Source organism: Mus musculus, chromosome 5, assembly GCF_000001635.26.
Source record: "Mus musculus strain C57BL/6J chromosome 5, GRCm38.p6 C57BL/6J".
In the NCBI taxonomy this organism is placed as follows: domain Eukaryota; kingdom Metazoa; phylum Chordata; class Mammalia; order Rodentia; family Muridae; genus Mus; species Mus musculus.
Window position 1 is genome coordinate 140,851,865 of NC_000071.6, and position 20,069 is coordinate 140,871,933.

A 20,069-nucleotide genomic window follows, 5' to 3' on the forward strand; every position below is an offset into this window, starting at 1 on the left:
GCATGGTGTCTCTTCCAAGCTTTGCATTCAATGGTATCATGTAGCCGGTCAAAAATTTGCTATGGTGGGACTATTTATACTAGAGAAAAATTGGTGAATATTATCAATTAGGTTTTTTGATTCCCTTGTCTTTGTATGTGTGAGTTTTTACAAAACACCTGAGCCAATCAAGCTAAAAAGGGAAACAAAGTTTTGGATCTTGTATGCTTTGGTTTATGATCACTGAGGTCCTGTTATGATGGGTCTGTAATAGTATAGCACATTGTGGTGGGAATGCCTGGCAGAAGAAGTTACTCATCTAACAGTGGCCACAAGCAGAGAGAGACCAGGAAAGACCAGGCTGCTAGGATCCCTCTGAGGACATTTGCTCAATGATATAACATTCTTTGATAGGCCTCACCTTCAAAAAGTTCAATAATTTTTCAGTAGCAGTGTGGACTAGTGGCCTGGCCTACAACACATGGAAGTTTGGGATTCCTTTTCTAAACCGTAGTATCTTCCGCCCCCCCCCCCCGCCCCCATTTATCATCTCTAAAGGCTCTGGCTTTCCTTGGTACCTGGGCTGCCTGGTGGATGGGTAAGAGTGCTCCCTGCCAGCAGACATTCCCCAGGAACACGTGAGGATTACCTGCGCATGGGTTTGGCTGAGGGGTACTGGCAGAACATCCACTACACAGGACTCTGGAGGTAGACAGTTTCAAATTCCAGTTCCCCTGTTGACTAAATGGCCGTGATCTATCCAAGGCTGGGTTTGCCTGCATGAGTGAGCCACTGATGTTGGCTCAGCAAACAGAGTCCGGAGGATGCTGACAGGTGTGGCCAAAGGTCGAAGGGCGTTGTGATAAAGGAGAGCCTTCGTGATTTACAGCCATAGCCTGGACAGCAGAGCTGTTGATAGCAGGAAGATGGAGGAGCACCAGCGAGACAATCATGGCTGAGGGATCTGCATTTCATTGAGACGGTGTTGGAGTCCACACAGTGGAGATTAAATAGCCCGTTGCCTGAATGCAAAAAGGCGAAAATAAATCAGCCTTTACTGCAAGCAGGGTGGCAGGGAGTTAATTAGGAAAAGGAAAAAAAAAACATTTCAACTTACAAAGAGGCGGGGTGAGTATGCAGAGGATGAATGGGGTCCCTTACTCTTCCCATCAGAAGGCATGCGTGGCCCGGAAGGGTGACCGTCAGGCATGCCCTGGCTGGGGAAGCAGAGGCTGCCTGCTTGCTGCCCATTGGAGCTGAGTCAGGTCTTGCTTGTGTCCTGTCAGGATGAATTTGAGGGCTGGGAACTGGTGTCTGGGATTATTATGGCGCAGGGAAGGGACTATGGGTCATGCTCAGTTATGGCTCTGTATTGTACCAAGGAGGGGATTGCTTTGAATCTCCCAGGTTTTTCTCTTTCTGCTTCCCAGCCAGCCAGGGCCTTCTGCTGGCTCCTTGTCTCTCTCAGGCTCCTTTCTACCTCAGTGTTGTTGTTTATGGGAGTCTCTGTCCTGGAATGCCTCTTCACTTTCTCCTCTTAGCTGACTACTCCAGCATTCTTACAAACCCAGCTTGATTTTCAGCATCCAATCAATAACGTTAATTGAGCCCCGTGTCAGGGGTTTGCCATCTCAGCTATTTTGAGGCTGAGGCAGGAGGATAGACATTCAGGGACAGCACAGGCTGAGCATAGCACAAAGGAACCTGTTTCCAAATGGAAGTTAAGAAGCCATCAGGGGACGGGGGAGTTGGGGACAGAGGGATGGGTAAAGGGGTAGTGGGTGGGGACTGGCTAGATGGCTCAGTGAACGGGTAAAGAAGATACTTGCTGTCAAGCCTGATGATATGAGTTTGATTCCCAGGACTCACATGGTGGTGACCTCTACACACACACACACACACACACACACACACACACACACACACACTCACACACACACAGTCACTGATATTCTTGTTACAGGGAAGGTGGCAGACTGCAGAGAGTCCTCACAGACAGGAGGAGACCTTTGCTGTGCCCCATGGGAGGTGACAGTGGCCTGGACTGGAGAATGACTGCTATGATGAAGAGGTGACAGACTCAGTTGGACGGCAGCCCAGGCTGGCCCGTCTCACTTTGCTATGCTTGCATCTCTGCTCCTGAAATTCCTTTCCCAGGAGAGGCATAAACATCACGTCTTCTCCTAAGGCCCCAGCGACACGCCAAGGTCCAATAGCACCAACATTTACCCTGAAATCAGTTAATTAGACTTACAGAGCAATAGTGAGGAAACATGGTTTAGAGCATGGGTCATCTTAAAGCAGCTACACCGGGAGGTCTTTAGACAGCTCAGAGGATGACATTCCATGGCTGCATAGATGGAGTCCCCTCCTCTTATCCTTTTCCACCCATATCCTCTAGCCCTTCCCAGAGACCCCCAACGCCAAGCACAGTTAGGGCAGAATTGCATGCAACTGCTTGGAAAGGTGGCTGGACCCGCTCTTCCCTCTCCTGTGAGGGAGCATCAATATCCAACAAGCCCAGCTATGACGGCCTTTTGCAAGCAGGCCCAGCTGCACTTCTAAAGATGGCAGTGGGAGTCCTGTACAATGGTCTCTATGACAAGCTTTTCTATGGAGTCTTAAGTCTCCCTGGGAGGCAGGGATGCCTTTGGTGCTGCAGGTAATTCTCAGGTTCACAAATGAGGCTTGACTGTACTCTGTGTCCCCAGGGAGAACCCTTGCTCTCCTTGTGAGAGGAGGAAGTGAGGAGGAAGCTGCCTTTGCTGACTCCCAACACTGGTGGGGGTGGGGTCAGATCCTCTGCTGGGATCCAAGGAACTCTCTCATGATGACACACACTCACCCTCAGTTCATGGATGCTATGGGTTGATCTGGGGGTCCACCCCAGACAGCTAGACCTGAAACTGACTTAGGTGGCCCCTTCTGATCCTACACAAACCTCTGTAAGAGGCTTGGGGTGGTGGTGGCATAATGCTACCCGAGGACTGGCTTTAAATCAGCTTTTCTATTTCTTATGTCTAATCTCTATGTGCTGCTTAGCCCCAAGGCCAGCCAAAGAGGTTAGAGGTCAAGGAATCTGGCCCAGGGCCCAGTTCTAATGAAAGGCGCTCGGGGTCCCCGCAGGTCATTCTCTGTGAATGGATGCAGGATCATAGACTGCCTATTCTCTGGACCAGTAATCAACCTCTGATTCCCTTGATGGGTAGCTAGAAATTTTTAGATGTAGCCAGATGTCCTGCAGGGAGAAGAACATTGCATCTTAAAGCAAATCTTTGGGTTAATGGTAAAATATGGGGGTGTGGCTCAGAAGTAGAGCACCTGCCTAGAATCCCCCAGTGAGGGGCTGGGCTGTGGCTCAGTGGTTGAACATTTCCTTAGCATGTGCCAGGCCTTGGGTTCAATCAGGATCTTTGTCACAAAAAATAAAAATAAGAAGCTGGAGAGATGGCTCAGTAGTTAAGAACACTGGCTGCTCTTCAGAGGACCAGAGTTCAATTCCCAGCACCCACATGGTGGCTTACAACTGTCTGTAATTCCAGCTCCAGGGGCTCTGACGCCCTCACCATGCAGGCAAAACACCAGTGTACATAAGAAGAAGTCAATGAATAAACAAAGTTAGAAAATAATAAAAAATAAAAAAGCAAGCTTTTCTTTTCTAACTGTGATGGTTCCCCTCTGTCATCTCAGCATTGGTAGGCCTGAGGAAGCAGGAGTGACATGAATTCTAGGCTACTGTGAGCTACAGAGAGCAACTCTTTCTCAAGGGAATAAAGGCCGAGTGTTATCAGCACTGTACCAATGTTCTCTTTTAGCTAGTATGTACATCTGTACACAGACACACAGACACACACACACACACACACACACACACACACACACAGAGGGGCGGGGGAGGGAGGGAGACAGAGGCCAGAAAACCAGAGATTCCTGTATCCCTTCATTCTGTGATCCATGGATAGTTGTTTTGTTTGGGGCTCTTGTTGGCAGTGCTGGGATGGAGTCCGAGGACACGGTCTCTTGTACTCTTGGTAAGCATTTCTGTGATGCCCAGGCTCGGAGACCACTTGCTGGACCTTAAAGCGACCTCTCCATCCATGCCTCAGTTTATGGTTCTGTGACATGGGATTCTATTCCTCTTTCCCCTTGTAGAACTCAGTGCAGCCAACCCTGCTAGACAGATGTCAGCACAGGCATGGGCTGAGCTCTGGGATCACAGCAGTCCTGTGTGACTGTGTATGGCTTGGGGCCCAGGTATGTGACCCCTCTGCCTCCGCCTGAGCCAGGCTGGCCAGAGGACAATGCCTAGCTTGGGACAACACTAGGCCTTTCCCTGGCTGTCAGGAGGAAGGATTAGATGCAGAATAATGCAGTCCCCGATCAAACCTGCAGCTGTAACTCAGGCCCCAGACGCTGCCAGGACCATAAATTTGGCTGGAAAGTGCAGCTCTAGCAGTTTGGGAACAAGAGCGGGAGAGGCCGAGTGAATTACAGCTTTGGGAGGCGGCGAGGCCCCCTGCCCCGCATTGTTAGCCCAGCCAGGGATTGATTGCTTACTGGCTCTAATGAAATTGAATTTTAATTTATATCCTAGCCCACAGTGGGGGGCCAGAGCCGGCCCTCGGAAAGGTGGGCTTCCCCCCAGAGGGGTGCTCTTCTGACAAGAGAGCTTGTAGTCAAGTCCTACAGGAGAGAGGAGTGGTCATCCTGAGGGCACCAGCACCCTTAAATTCCTTTGCATGTGTGTGTGTGTGTATGTGTGTGTGTGTACATGCTGTATGTGTTGGTGTGTGTTCATGCATATGCACATGTATGTGGAAGCCAGAGATCAATGTTGCATGTCTTCCTTAATTGATCTTTATCTGATTATTTAAGTTTCTTTGTGTGTGTATGTATATTGTGTATGTGCCCGTGCATGCGTGCATGCGTGAGTGTGTGTGTGGTATGCATATACCACAGTGAGTGTGCAGAGGTCAAGGGACATCCTGGAGTGTTGGTCATGCCTTATCACCTGTTTGAGAAGAATCTTGCTACTGTGGACGCCAAGCTAGCTGCCTCTGAGCTCCTGAGCATTCTATCTCCACTTCCAGTCTCATCACAGGAGCCCTGGATTGTAGATGAGTACACTAATGTGCAGTTTTTAATCTGAGCTCTTGTGATTCAAACTCAGGCCTTTATGCTTGTGTGGCAAGCACTTTATTCACTAAGCCATCTCTCCAGGCCATCTGCACATTATTTTTTTTTGGACAGACTCTCACCAGGAGTTCAGTTTTGGCTAGGTGGGCTGAGCATGGAGTTCCTGGGGATCTCTACCTCCCTGTCGCTAGGATAACAGGCATGTACTGCCACACTCAACTTCCCATGTAGGTGATGGGGATACAAACTCAGGTCCTTCCTTATGCTTTATTACAAGTATCCCACTGGCTGAGCCAACTCCCCATCCTCTCTTTGGTAGGTTTGATATGGTCTAAGTACACAGCCTTGGATGTGGTCTAGCATTTGCTATGTAGCACAGACCTTGCAATTCTTATGCCCCAGCTGCCTATGTGCTGGGATGGCAGGTGTATATTACCATGCCCAGCTTCATCCCCAAATTTCAATGATCCACCAGCCGTGGGCTCTGGGCAGGTGCATCCACCATCAGCTCATTCCTGTCTCCCCCTGCTGGAGAACTCTAGAAGCTCAGATGAAGGGACCTTCCCCCCCCTGCCCCCCCATCTTTGTCTTTGTAGAAACTGTTTTCTAGGTTCAGGCGCAATAAGGAAATAGAAATGGTTCTTGGGGCTCAGGGGAGTCCCCTGACTCCTTCACCTTTCCCACGTGTCTCTAAAGATGGCACTTGGAGCCCCCGTGTGGCCAGGTGTAGTAGTATACGTCTGTAATCCCAGTACTCAATTGAGACAAGAGTTTCAGCTGGTTCAGGACTTGCCTGGGCTACGTAGCCAGTTCTAGGCCAGCCTAAGCTATGTAGTGGGACATGTTATAACCAAACCCAACCACATCACAGCACACCAAACCCTTGCTGCTCCCTGGGCTATTTAGCATAGGCTTTCCCAGGGCATGCTATGTGTTGGGCACTGTTTCCCATGGGCATCTGCGCAGCTCCACCTCCTCTTGGCAGGGGCTGTATAGACCATGTGGTGTCAGCCTCCCTGGGTCCCAGCGATTCATTCAGTTCTAAAGCCCAGCTGCAGTTTTTGGCTGGGGGAGTCACATGTGATCTCTGGGCCTCAGCTTCCTCTCTGATGTGTTAGAGAAGATGTATGCATACCTTAGGACCTCTAAGGTCAAGTGGGTTTCTAAGCCCTGATTCCAGGGAGGCAAAAAGACAGAGCCCAGTTCTTTGTGGGGGTTTTTCATTCCACGTGGGCCTCACTCTGCAGTGCCCACAGAACCCATTTCACTACCAAGGGAACATAGGGTCTCTTTTCTTTTCTTCTTCTGGACAGGGGCTTCACTATGTAGCCCCTGGTTGGCTTAGAACTCACTCTGTAGACCAGAGATATATTCTCCTCTGCCTCCCCAGGGCTGAGATTAAAGGTGTGCACCACCACGCCCAGGAGACGTGGTTTCTCTAGAGCCCAGTGAGGAAGCTGAGAGGTGCACAGGCATCCTGGGAGCAGGGGTTGGTGTGGTGGTGGTGGTGGGGCTTGTTGGGTGATGGGACAGGAAGTGGACTGCATGGGAGCCATGACTAGGACTTGTGCTTTGCTGTCCCCTGCTGGTAGACCTATGGGAACCCCTACAGACTCATCCAGAGCTACCCTCCACAAGTGGCTTCAGCCTCTAAGAGAAGAGGTTTGAAGCCTGGGGCTAGAGTCCCTTCCCATGACCACCTGCTTCCTATGACCGGAGTTCCTAGCTCTAAGTGCAGCTATGTCTCTGGGTGCACCTGGGCTCATTCTACCCAGAGTGCTGTGTGTGGGCAGCACCTGCCTTCATCTGTCAGTTGATCTGGCCAGACCGGTGGTTCTCAAACTGTGGGCTGCAACTCCTTTGGCGGTCTCTTTCACAGGGGTCACCATAGACCACTGGAAAACACAGGTGTTCACATTAGGACTCATAACAGTAGCAACCTCACAATTAGGAAGTAGCAACAGAAATAATGTTATGGTTGGGGTCACCACAGCCTGAGGACCTGCATTAAAGGACTACAGCCATTAGGAAGGATGAAAACCACCGGGCTAGGCCATGGCTGATGAACAAGGAGTAAATCAATAGGCTCCAGGTGGGAACTGTTGGCATCGGTCAGATGGAACCATAGGGCTTGCTCGTGGAAGAGAAAACTGAACAAACCGTCCCAGACTGTGCTGAAAACATCTTCAGAAAATACTAGGATCCTGAGGGATTCTAGGCAGGGGCTCCACCACTGAGCCAAGCCCCCAGCCCCTCACTGGGGGATTCTAGGCAGAGGCTCCACCACTGAGCCACACTACTGCCTCTCACTGGAGGATTCTGGAGGTCCTGTTATCCATCTCTCTCTCTCTTCCAGTTTTACCTGCACATTTAGTGTACATCTGGTCCCTTGGTGTATAGGAAAAAATGTCCCATGTTCCAGGTGTCCCAGTTAGCATTGGAGTGTGTCCCAGGGGCAGCACATGTACGTTTCCTGACTGGGGAAGATCGCTTCCTTCAGCAGCATCTGCCATCCCCTATCACACTTTCTCTTTAAGTATAATCACTCTTTTTGGTACATAGCATGCATGCACTTCTACATGTTTGTGGGTGGAGACCAGAGCTCAACTTTTAGTGCTACTCCTCAAGAGCTGTCATGTACATATGTATGTATGTATGCATGCATGAATACAGCTTTAGATTTATTTATTTTGTGTGAGCCTATACATGTACGGGCACATAAAGCACAGTATGCACATTTCACTTGGTGAAATCAGTTTACTGCATTCTCCTTTACATGGGATCTGAGGCTTGAACTCAGATCAGCAGGCTTGTGCGCGGCAAGGGCACCTTTATCTGCCAAGCCATCTTCTCCCAAAAGGTTTACTTATTTTTATTTTTTTATGTGTAGAGATGTTTTGCCTGCAGCTAAGTCTGTGTACTACTTGTGTGCAGTGCTCACAGACGCCAGAAGAGGGTGTCAGAGCCTCTGGCATTGGAGTTCCAGGTGGCTGTGAGCCATCTTCCTTGACTTTTTCCATGGATTGTAGGGAGCTCAGGTCCCCATGCTAGAGCATCCAGTACTTATGGAAGGAACTATCTGTCCGTTGTCCCCTCACTTTCATCGGTAATTCCAGTAACTGGATCATAAGAGGAAACTTTGTAAGTCAATTGTGGTAGCCCACACCCGAAATCCTGGCATTCAGGAGGTGGAAGCAGGAAGACCCAGGATGCCTGGATTACATACAGAGAACCTGTGTTTTTCAAAGAGAAAGGAGGGGAATGGGGAGAGAGAGGGGGGTATGCATCACCGTAATTTATGAACTTATGGGAAACCTGCATTGCTTGCCAATGATAGATGATAACAGAAAATCAAGATCATCAATATACTTTGTAGTCTCATAGTATATATCACACACATGTCATCTATAGGATATATACTACCTTACCTCCTAAACCACCTCACTCATTGCATATCGGGAGCTCCTTGGACTCTGTCTGCGATGCCATTGAGGTCCTAGACTGGGGTTACAGGGCACACATCTCTGGTCTGAGCAGAGCCCCTCAAGTGAGTTAACCATTGAATATGGGGAAAGGCTTGATGGAGAGAGTGGGTCAGGATGGACAGGGGACATCACAGCAGGGGTAGGGACAGAAGAACATCTACTCTCCAGGCAGCCCAGAAGGAGTCTGAGTCTCCTCTGTAGGTTAATGTCACATCTGTCAGTCTGTCAGTCTGTCTGTCTGTCTATCTATTTATCTACTCTCTATATATGTACCTATCTATGTATCTATTTATCTATTATGTCTGTCTGTCTGTATATCTATCTATTTATCTACTCTCTGTATATATATACCTATCTATGTATCTATTTATTATGTCTGTCTGTCTGTATCTATGTATTTATATCTATCTATCTATCTATCTATCTGTAGTGGCTATTCCTGGTTGTCAACTTGACAATATTTGGAATGAATTACAATCCGGAATTGGAAGGCTCACCAGTGACCCTTATCTGGAGGCTTGGAGATCCTTATCTGGATCTTGGTTTGAAGATCTTGAGCCACAGTGGCTATGAATTCCAGAAGATTGAATCTCCGAGTTTAAGGAACACACATTTAATCTGGGCTACGCCTTTCATCTGGGATTAAAGGTGTGGTGGAACACACCTTTAATCTGGGCTACACCTTCTGCTGGAGACAATATAAGGACATTGGAAGAAGGGAGTCTAGCTCTTGCTCTTGCTCCTTCGCCTGCTTGCCGTGTGAGACTGAGTAACTGCTAGATCCTTGGATTTCCATTCACAGCTGCGACTGAACAATTGTAAGGAATTGGGCTGCCGACTGTAAGTTATCAATAAATTCCTTTACTAACTAGAGACTATCCGTAAGTTCTGTGACTCTAGAGAACCCTGACTAATACAGAAGTTGGTACCAGGAGTGGTTCTAGAGTAACAGAAGTACAAGGATGAATCTTTTAAAATACTGGAATTGGCTTGTTGATCCACCAGCACTTTCAAATATTGAAACCTCTCCAGATTCTCTCCCTCCTGGGAGCTCAGAGAATTTTGAAGACCCATGGTTGAAACTATATTCCGAACTTAAAGAAGCTAATGCCCTTGATTTTCTTAATGAATTAGGTGATTCAGTGCACAAAGCTTTCTACAAGATGGGGAAAAAATCGAAAAATGATTTTACTGGCTGGCTGCTCTTAGTATCTGTGGAAAAAATGATGAATGAAAGGAAGGAGTTGTGTGATAAAATCGAAAGGCTCCAGACACAAGTAAACGATCTAAAAGTTGCTAAGTGTGTCCTTGAGGAGAATCTTCTCTCTTGTAGCAATAGAGCTCAAGTTGCAGAAAATCAAACAGAAACTCTCATTGTAAGGTTGGCTGAACTACAGAGAAAATTCAAGTCTCAGCCTCAGAGTGTGTCGACAGTTAAAGTAAGGGCTCTAATTGGCAAAGAATGGGATCCTACAACATGGGACGGGGATGTGTGGGAAGACCATGTTGAAGCTGAGAATTTTGAATCCTCAGATTCTCAAGGGTTTGCCCCACCTGAGGAAGTAGTACCCTCAGCCCCACCTCTTGAAATAATGCCTTCCCCACATGAGGAAATTAATTTTGCAGAGTCTGCTCACGGCCCACCAATAGTTTCTTCTAGACCTGTAACCAGACTCAAAGCAAAACAGGCTCCTAGAGGGGAGGTAGAAAGTATAGTCCATGAGGAAATTCGCTACACTACTAAGGAGCTTAATGAGTTTGCTAATTCATTCAAGCAGAAACCTGGTGAATATGTGTGGGAATGGATTTTAAGGGTGTGGGATAAGGGTGGAAGGAACATAAAACTAGAGCAGGCTGAGTTTATTGACATGGGTCCTCTGAGTAGAGATTCTAGGTTTAATACGGAAGCTCGCATAGTTAAAAAAGGTGTCAAAAGTTTGTTTGAATGGTTGGCTGAGGTGTTTATCAAAAGATGGCCTACTGGAAATGACTTGGAGATGCCTGATATTCCGTGGCTTAGTGTTGATGAAGGGATTTTAAGACTTAGGGAAATTGCAATGCTAGAGTGGATATATTGTGTAAAGCATAATTGTCCACAATGGGAAGGTCCAGAAGATATGCCTTTCACCAGCTCTATAAGACGCAAATTGGTGAGAGGGGCACCAGCACATTTGAAGGGTTTTGTTCTTTCCCTTTTCCTTGTGCCAGATCTTAGCATTGGAGATGCTTCTGCTCAATTAGATGAATTAAATTCACTGGGTTTAGTTGGATCCCGAGGTAACAAGGGCCAGGTGGCAGCATTGAATCGCCGGAGACAAGGTGATCCTAGTTATTATAATGGACAGCGTAGACAAAAGAATGTTTATAATAACATACCCAGTAATGGTCAGCACAGGAGAGGTGAAATTTATAATGGCATGACTCGCTTGGACCTTTGGTACTGGCTAATCAATCATGGTGTTTCCAGGAATGAAATACATAGGAAGCCTACTGCATATTTGTTTGATCTGTATAAGCAGAAAAATTCTCAAACAAATGAAAGAAAGGCTACATTAGATCGTGGTAAACAGCAATCTCGGCCAGTGAATCAATTTCCAGACTTGAGACAGTTTGCAGATCCGGAACCCCTTGAATGAAGGGGTGGCCAGGTTCCTCTGAGGAAGGATCTTGATAAGACACTCAAAGGTTTTGCTGTTACCCTTTCTCCAGTTCTTCCCCAGAGGGACCTACGGCCTTTTACAAGGGTAACTGTACACTGGGGAAAAGGAAATAATCAGACTTTTCGGGGTCTGCTGGATACTGGTTCTGAGTTGACACTGATCCCAGGGGATCCCAAGAAACATTGTGGCCCTCCAGTTAAAGTAGGGGCTTATGGAGGGCAGGTGATTAATGGAGTTTTGACTGATGTCCGACTCACAGTAGGTCCAGTAGGTCCCCGGACACATCCTGTGGTGATTTCCCCAGTTCCGGAATGTATAATTGGGATAGATATACTCAGAAATTGGCAGAATTCTCATATTGGTTCCCTGAACTGTAGAGTGAGGGCTATTATGGTTGGAAAGGCCAAATGGAAGCCTTTAGAGTTGCCTCTGCCAAAGAAAATAGTGAATCAAAAACAGTATCGTATTCCTGGAGGAATTGCAGAAATTACTGCCACTATCAAGGACTTGAAAGATGCAGGGGTGGTGGTTCCCACCACATCTCCATTTAACTCTCCTATCTGGCCAGTGCAGAAAACAGATGGATCATGGAGAATGACAGTTGATTACCGAAAACTAAATCAGGTAGTAACTCCAATTGCAGCTGCTGTACCAGATGTAGTTTCCTTACTTGAGCAAATTAACACATCTCCTGGCACCTGGTATGCGGCTATTGATCTGGCAAATGCCTTCTTCTCAGTACCTGTCCATAAGGACCACCAGAAGCAATTTGCTTTCAGTTGGCAAGGCCAACAGTATACCTTCACAGTTTTGCCTCAAGGATATATTAACTCTCCTGCCCTGTGTCATAATTTAGTTAGAAGGGATCTTGATCGTTTGGATCTTCCACAAAATATCACATTGGTGCACTATATTGATGACATTATGCTGATTGGACCAAGTGAGCAGGAAGTAGCAACCACTTTGGACTCATTGGTAACACATATGCGTATCAGAGGATGGGAAATAAATCCAACCAAAATTCAAGGACCATCTACCTCAGTGAAATTCTTAGGAGTCCAGTGGTGTGGGGCATGCAGAGATATTCCTTCTAAGGTGAAAGATAAGTTATTGCACCTGGCCCCTCCTACAACCAAGAAAGAAGCACAACGTTTAGTGGGTCTATTTGGATTCTGGAGACAACACATCCCTCACTTGGGTGTGTTACTTAGGCCTATTTACCAAGTGACTCGGAAAGCTGCTAGCTTTGTGTGGGGCCTGGAACAGGAGAAGGCCCTTCAACAGGTCCAGGCTGCTGTGCAGGCTGCTCTACCACTTGGACCATATGACCCAGCAGATCCGATGGTACTTGAGGTGTCTGTGGCTGATAGAGATGCTGTTTGGAGCCTCTGGCAGGCCCCTGTAGGTGAATCACAGAAAAGGCCTTTGGGATTTTGGAGCAAAGCTCTACCATCATCTGCAGACAACTATTCTCCCTTTGAAAAACAGCTCTTGGCCTGCTATTGGGCCTTAGTGGAAACTGAACGTCTGACAATAGGACACCAAGTCACTATGCGACCTGAACTACCCATCATGAGCTGGGTACTATCAGACCCTGCAAGTCATAAAGTGGGACGTGCACAGCAGCAGTCTATTATCAAATGGAAGTGGTATATACGTGATCGGGCCAGAGCAGGTCCTGAAGGCACAAGCAAGTTACATGAAGAAGTTGCTCAAATGCCTATGGTTTCTACTCCTGTTACAATGCCATCTGCTGCCAAGCATGCACCTATAGCCTCATGGGGTGTTCCCTATGATCAACTGACTGAAGAGGAGAAGACTAGAGCCTGGTTTACTGATGGCTCTGCACGTTATGCAGGCACCACCCAGAAGTGGACAGCTGCAGCATTACAACCCCTTTCTGGGACAACCTTGAAAGACACAGGTGAAGGGAAATCTTCACAGTGGGCAGAACTTCGGGCAGTACACATGGTATTACAGTTTGTTTGCAAGAAGAAATGGCCAGATGTACGATTATACACTGACTCATGGGCTGTAGCCAATGGATTGGCTGGATGGTCAGGGACTTGGAAAGATCACAATTGGAAAATTGGTGAGAAAGACATCTGGGGAAGAAGTATGTGGATAGATCTCTCCAAATGGGCAAAGGATGTGAAGATATTTGTGTGCCATGTAAATGCTCACCAAAAGGTGACTTCAGCTGAGGAGGAGTTCAATAATCAAGTGGATAAGATGACCCGTTCTGTGGACAATCAGCCTCTCTCCCCAGCCATCCCTGTCATTGCTCAATGGGCACATGAACAAAGTGGCCATGGTGGTCGAGATGGAGGTTATGCTTGGGCTCAGCAACATGGGCTTCCACTCACCAAGGCTGACCTGGCTACAGCTGCTGCTGATTGCCAGATCTGCCAACAGCAGAAACCAACACTGAGCCCCAGATATGGCACCATTCCTCGAGGTGACCAGCCAGCAACCTGGTGGCAGGTTGACTACATTGGACCACTTCCTTCGTGGAAAGGACAGCGTTTTGTTCTTACTGGAGTAGATACTTATTCTGGTTATGGATTTGCCTTTCCTGCACGTAATGCCTCTGCTAAAACCACCATTCACGGACTGACAGAATGCCTCATCTATCGTCATGGTATTCCACACAGTATTGCTTCTGACCAAGGAACTCATTTCACAGCCAGAGAAGTACGACAGTGGGCTCACGATCATGGAATTCACTGGTCTTACCACATTCCCCATCATCCTGAAGCAGCTGGGCTGATAGAAAGATGGAATGGCCTTTTGAAGACGCAGTTACAGCGCCAATTAGGTGGTAACAGCTTGGAAGGCTGGGGCAGAGTTCTTCAGAAGGCAGTATATGCTTTGAATCAGCGCTCGATATATGGTACAGTTTCACCCATAGCCAGGATTCATGGGTCCAGGAATCAAGGGGTGGAAAACGGAATAGTTCCACTTACTATCACTCCTAGTGACCCTCTAGGAAAATTTTTGCTTCCTGTCCCCATAACTCTAGGTTCTGCTGGCCTAGAAGTTTTGGCTCCAGAGAGGGGAGTGCTCCTACCAGGAGCTACAACAAACATTCCATTGAACTGGAAGCTCAGACTTCCCCCTGGTCATTTTGGGCTTCTAATGCCCTTAAACCAACAGGCTAAAAAAGGAATAACAGTGTTAGGAGGGGTGATAGATCCAGATTACCATGGGGAAATTGGATTACCTCTTCACAATGGTGGTAAGCAAGATTATGTCTGGAGTGTAGGAGATCCCTTAGGGCGTCTCTTAGTACTACCATGTCCTGTGATTAAAGTCAATGGGAAACTACAACAGCCTAATCCAAGCAGGATGACAAAGGACACAGACCCATCAGGAATGAAGGTATGGGTCAATCCTCCAGGAAAAGAGCCAAGACCTGCTGAGGTGCTGGCTGAAGGTGAAGGAAATACAGAATGGGTAGTAGAGGAAGGTAGTTATAAATACCAATTAAGGCCACGTAACCAGTTGCAGAAACGAGGATTATAAAGTAATATGAATGCCCATTGTAAATTTACTAATGCGTTTGCGATTGTAAGGGATAGTTATATCATGTTAGGCGTATTTACAACCTTGTTATTGTTTTATGTGAACATGAGATATTATTTGTGTCAAGTTGACAAGGGGTGGATTGTAGTGGCTATTCCTGGTTGTCAACTTGACAATATTTGGAATGAATTACAATCCGGAATTGGAAGGCTCACCAGTGACCCTTATCTGGAGGCTTGGAGATCCTTATCTGGATCTTGGTTTGAAGATCTTGAGCCACAGTGGCTATGAATTCCAGAAGATTGAATCTCCGAGTTTAAGGAACACACATTTAATCTGGGCTACGCCTTTCATCTGGGATTAAAGGTGTGGTGGAACACACCTTTAATCTGGGCTACACCTTCTGCTGGAGACAATATAAGGACATTGGAAGAAGGGAGTCTAGCTCTTGCTCTTGCTCCTTCGCCTGCTTGCCGTGTGAGACTGAGTAACTGCTAGATCCTTGGATTTCCATTCACAGCTGCGACTGAACAATTGTAAGGAATTGGGCTGCCGACTGTAAGTTATCAATAAATTCCTTTACTAACTAGAGACTATCCGTAAGTTCTGTGACTCTAGAGAACCCTGACTAATACACTATCTATCTATTGTCTATCTATCTATCTATCTATCAATTGTCTATCTATCTATCTATCTATCTATCTATCTATCTATCTATCTATTATTTTTAAGCATGGTCTTGCTATCCAAGCCCAGGAACTCCTGGTTCTCTTGCCTCGCCCACAAAATACTTGGATAATAGGTGTGCACCACCCTACCTGGCTGTACTGTCTCTGCATGAATCCGTTCAAACACACAAAAACCTGCAGAGGTGTAGAATGAACCTGTGTTGTTCCTGGCTTCCAGCTCTATAGAATTCTAATACTTTCTATGCAGATTCTTCCTCGGTACATATATCTGCATATATGAATGGTAAGTGTGTGGGTGCACATGGACATGTGTGTGTGTGTGCATGTAGAGGCCGAAGGCTGACATTGAGAGCATCTCTGTGACCAACCTTCCTTTATCTACAGAAGCAGGGTCTCTCAATCAAACCCAGAGCTTGCTGATTGAACAGTTGCTAGCCATCTTGCTCAGGTGCTTTTCCTGTCTCCACCTCCCAAAAGCTGGATTATGTCATGCCTGCCTTGCTTTCATGTGGGCTTTCAGAGGACAAAACTCTGGTCCTCATGCTTGCGTGACAAGTGCCTTACCTATGGGCTAGATCCCCAGCTCTTTCCCTTGAGTTTTGTAACAAAATAGATTGTGACAAATGTTATGGGGGTGCCCCTCCCCATGTGTCACACCTCTGTGTTTTCTCTTTCCTTGCTGACTGAGAAAGTCACATTTGATTGGCTATTTTTCCCCATTTAATGAAGATACAAACTTGTTGTAATGTGCACACTACAGTAAAATGTGCAGTGCTATGATCTAGTTTCATAATGTTGAGCCCATTTTACAGCTGGAAACCCAGAGGCCCACTGGAACTATGTACATGGTATAATCAATCAGGAGCAGCCAGGGACTCTAGAGTCCATCTTGAGAGACCCCTCAGGGTCTATCAGTGCTCTTCCCTCCACACAGACCACCCTTGTCTTACTTAGGGTTTCTATTGACCATGACCACAGCAACTCTTCTAAAGGCAAACATGTAATTGGGGCTGGCTTACAGTTCAGTGGTCCAGTCCATTATCATCATGGCAGGAAGCATGGTAGAATGCAGGCAGACGTGGTGTTGGAGAAGGAGCTGAGAGTTCCACATCTAGACCAGCAGGTAGCAGGAAAACAGAGACACTGGGCTTGGCTTGAACTTCTGAAACCTCAAAGCCCATCCCCAGTGACACACTTCCTCCAACAAAGTCACACACCCTAATCCTTTCAAATAGTGTCACTCCCTATTAGCCTATGGCCGCCTTTTCCATCCAAACTACTACAGTAGGATTTTGAGGAATGGCTTTGGGGTAGGGTGGGGTGGCAAAGGGTGGGGAGTAGAGGGGCTGACCTACTGCTTATATTGTTTGCTCTACTCAAGCAAACTATGGGGTGACCAGACAATGCCATGTGTCTGTGGATTAGGGCATCTAGGATTGTAGAGCTCTGGGTAAGGGAATCAAGGTTCTCCTTGTGTCCCCATTTCCTGACTTCCACCTTTCTGACTGGAAGGCAGATCAGTGGTCTGAGGGGGACACTCAGCTCAGGGGAAAGCTGGCTACCACAGCATGGAGTGTTGAGGTCTCTGGAGAACAGTTAGGAGGATATCCAGGCATTCATGGTGGGACTGTGCTCACATGTGTCCCCCGACCCTCACCCCCAGATCTGACCCCTAGCACTTAACATGAATGAACATGAGTATCTACAGCCACACACACATACTAGAATACACATATGCATGTGCACCCACACCGCATGTTCATATACTCACATGTGCATACACATGCATGTGCTGGAACATGCATGTAAACACTTAACAGCCTCATATGTACACATACCTAAATAAGCACATATATATAACTAGATACACAGAGGGCACAGTGATGCCATTCCCACCACTAGAGGGTGCTAGAAGCCTTCCTAGCTTGATCACTTGCTCCTATGTGCTCGCTCCCTGTCTCTGTCTCTGTCTCTGTCTCTGTCTCTGTCTCTGTCTCTGTCTCTGTCTCTGTCTCTGTCTCTGTCTCTGTCTCTCTCCCCACCAAAAAGAAAGCAAAAGAAAAGAGAGACCTTGAAAAATGCCACATGGATGGTAGTTTCAGTCAAGTATGAAGGACTGAGACCAGACTGACAGACACAGGAATCGAACAAGTGTTTCCTCCATCAGCCACCTGAGGGTTTTCCCGACACCTGGCCCCCAAGTCAGCTCCCATCTCCAGGTCTGTGGGCACTGGGTATGCCTCCTCCCTAGTTTATGGCTCTGCTTTCCGTCTGCACCAGCAGGAGCTGCCCAGGGCGGATTTCACAAAGCACCTCCCTTGAGGGACACAGCTCATTAAGCTCAGCTCCAAACGCAGCAGAACCAAGTTCTGAAAACTTCAATGCCAGGTACGTGAGGTGGCTCCAGTACCTCTGTTGGGCTGGGTACACGGTTGGGACTGACTTTGGCCTCAGGAGAGCTGGTGTTCCCTCCTTTTGGGTGTCTTCCTCAATCCAGGGAGGGACAAATGCAGCCAAGGGGTCTGGCATTAGAGAACCAGGGCTACCCAGCTGTTCACACCGCAGCGCCCTTCATCCCGATCCATGGAAAATGCATGGCCTGTGCATTTGCTCATTTGGAGAAGCCAGGGTCTCTAGGGACAGGATGGTGTGAGCTTTTTCAGAGGTGAGTTCTGGGCTACGTATCCAAGGCTCCAGATGTGTGTGTGTGGTGTTGGAGATCAAACTTAGTGACTCATGTATGTAAAGCAAACATTCTATCCACTGAGCCACACACCCAGTTCTTCAAGGTCTGTTTACGATTTTTACTTAACTCACTTATTAGAGAGGGTCTCATAAAGTCCAGGACGTGCCTTTAAACATCTGATCCTCCCACCTCCACCCCCTGAGTGCTGGGATTTCAGACAAGCAACCATATCAACTGAGCCACACCCCCAACCCCCTGGGCTCCAGTTTTGGTTGTGGGATCTGTAGCACTAACTGTGTAGGTTGCCAAACATGCCCAGGGCCAGGGTCCCTTTGTAAGATAGCAGAAAGGATCCTGGCCCTGACTCTTTAGTTTTAGTCTAGCTGCAAGTCTCAGGTTGCCAGCAACAGGTCCTAGAGTGTTGCTTGGAAGGTTTGCAAACACCAGACGTTGGCCTTTTTCTCTGAGTGGGTTAGGCATGTTGGTCTGATCTTGGGTGCACTGACCCTGCACCCTGGCCTTGTAGAATTTGGCCACTTGATACATGCTCCTGTGTTTGCAGGGAGGACGGGTAGAGATTCAGGAGGAGTCTCCCCTGCAGTGCGAATAGTGGAGCCACAGGCAGGGTCAGCAGTGAGGCCCTGAGAATAAAGTCTCAGTGAGATGATCTAGCAGACAAAGTCGCTGGCCATCAAGCCTGACAGACATGATTTTGGTCCCTGAGAACTACATGGTGGAAAGAGAGAAGAGAGACTTTTGCAATCCGTCCTCTTGTCTCCAAGCACGCGCCATCACTCACACACACACACACACACACACACACACACACACACACACACACACACATTTTGACTGGCTTTCATGGCTCCGATTCCCAGAGATTCATTACTCAAAATTGGGTTGGTAGGTGGCTCACTTGGTAAAGTACTTGCATGACAAGCTTGGGGACCTGAGTTCAATCCCCAGAATCCACATCAACAAACCAGGGATGGTATCTTGGGCTCTCCATCCCAGGGATCCTTGGGGCTCACTAGGCAGCATGTATTCTGCCACTCCGTTTTGTCATTTCTCCTTTCTCTTATCTTCCCTCCTCCTCTCCCTCCTCTCCTTCCTCCTCCTTCAGATGTAAACCTATAGGTGAATGCAATTTTTCCAGTCTGCCCACCCCCACCCCCACCTCTCCCTCCTCCCATCACCGCCCATCAGACAGGCAGGGGAGAAGCTCAGAATGGAACCTGAACTTGACACATTGTTACAAAAACAAATTCCCACAGGGGTGGGGGTGGGGGAGGGTCACTTCCAGCCACCCAGCTAGCGTGGAAACTTTCAATATGATTTTGAACTAGGCACCCAGTGGCTTCAAAGCAGCCCCGGGGTTGAGGCGGGGCACCAGCACCTCCATCCTCACTCATGACTTTCATGTCCAAACAACACAGAAAACACCCCTTTTTTCTCCTGCCTCCCCACACGCCCTTTCCTGTGCAGCTTTGGGTTCTGCCCACATGGGAGCGTTCCTTCCAGAGAGGCCCTGGGTGAGAGCCCTCTGTTGGGGAGGGCTGGCAAGCCTGTGGTAGTCCTCTGGGGAGGACGAGGTCCAGGAGCCTGAGAACTTGAGGCTGTGTTGACTTAAGATCAGTGTAGAGAGAGTGGGGTGTTAGGGGGAACCTCCTTCCATCTTTCTCTGCCGTCCACCCTTGCGGCTCTGGGCCTGCCTCTCAGTCTTGCAGACTAGAGCTTGGCCATCCCTGGGGGGAGCATCTTAGACACTCATTCCTTCCCAGATCTTCACGCTGCATCCCTCCCCCCAAACTCTATGCAAGTCCGTTTGGCTTTTCAGGCCAGCCAGCCCGAGGCTTCCGAACTTAAATAAATAAATAGAAATAAATCAGTAGACTTTCTATCCGAGGCT

The 20,069-nt window shown here is 47.8% G+C and overlaps 2 long non-coding RNA genes across 3 annotated transcripts in view; one reads left to right on the plus strand and one right to left on the minus strand.

Annotated features, from left to right (window-relative positions):
• On the minus strand, positions 1–1,348 carry Gm52831. The gene is made up of 3 exons (XR_003956004.1): positions 1,097–1,348; positions 629–1,001; positions 1–79 (listed from the first exon to the last, which is right to left on the minus strand). It is a non-coding gene; the product is annotated as a predicted gene, 52831 (long non-coding RNA).
• Gm30804 overlaps positions 940–20,069 on the plus strand; it is a 27,644-nt gene continuing 8,514 nt past the window's right edge. The window contains exons 1-3 of one of the 2 annotated variants that reach the window (XR_377172.3): positions 940–1,107; positions 1,943–2,050; positions 17,758–17,862. This is a non-coding gene — a long non-coding RNA (predicted gene, 30804). Of the gene's footprint in view, positions 1,108–1,942; positions 2,051–9,030; positions 9,067–17,757; positions 17,863–20,069 lie in introns of those variants that run through there. The other variant, XR_868649.3, reaches the window with a different exon arrangement.